The sequence below is a fragment of the Grammomys surdaster genome, unplaced genomic scaffold, assembly GCF_004785775.1.
Source record: "Grammomys surdaster isolate TR1022 unplaced genomic scaffold, NIH_TR_1.0 126185, whole genome shotgun sequence".
NCBI lineage: Eukaryota > Metazoa > Chordata > Mammalia > Rodentia > Muridae > Grammomys > Grammomys surdaster.
Genome location: NW_021620991.1, coordinates 1,474,727 through 1,475,251, shown reverse-complemented (window position 1 = coordinate 1,475,251; position 525 = coordinate 1,474,727). Strand labels below are relative to the sequence as shown.

The 525-nt window shown below is 51.6% G+C and overlaps 1 non-coding gene across 1 annotated transcript; it reads left to right on the top strand.

Moving 5' to 3' along the window:
• The first annotated feature begins 382 nt into the window (after positions 1-382).
• Positions 383-525, top strand: LOC114612924. Its single transcript, XR_003710109.1, has one exon. It is a non-coding gene; the product is annotated as a small nucleolar RNA SNORA48 (small nucleolar RNA).

Sequence of the window (525 nt, the reverse complement as noted above, 5' to 3'; positions counted from 1 at the left end):
AGGGAGAGGGAGAGGGAGAGGGAGAGGGAGAGGGAGAGGGAGAGGGAGAGGGAGAGGGAGAGGGAGAGGGAGAGGGAGAGAGTCAATGCCCAGAACAGCTACTCCAAGGTGGTATCCACTCCCTAACAGAAGATGTCTGCATAGCAAGGAGACTGCTAATGACCATCCACTCCTCCTCAGGCTCCCAAGACCTGCCTTTCTCCTGTAGAAGCCCCGCACCCTCATCCCCTCGAGATTCCAAGCAATGTACACACCTTTGATTCCAGCACTCGGGAGGCAGAGAATGGTAAACCTCTGAAAGTTCCAGGCCAGCCTGGTCTACATAGAGAGTTCCAGGCTAGCCAGAGCTACATAGTAAAAATTTACCAATAAAAATAATTGTGACCCCTGGCAATGGGCAAAGAGACACCTTGTTGGCGATGTCGTTCTTATATCAGTAGGGGCAGAGCAGATGGCAGTCCTATTTTCATTTTAGCTTGATGCCTGGCTTGGTGGCCAAAGCTGTTTGATGCCTAGGACTCATCA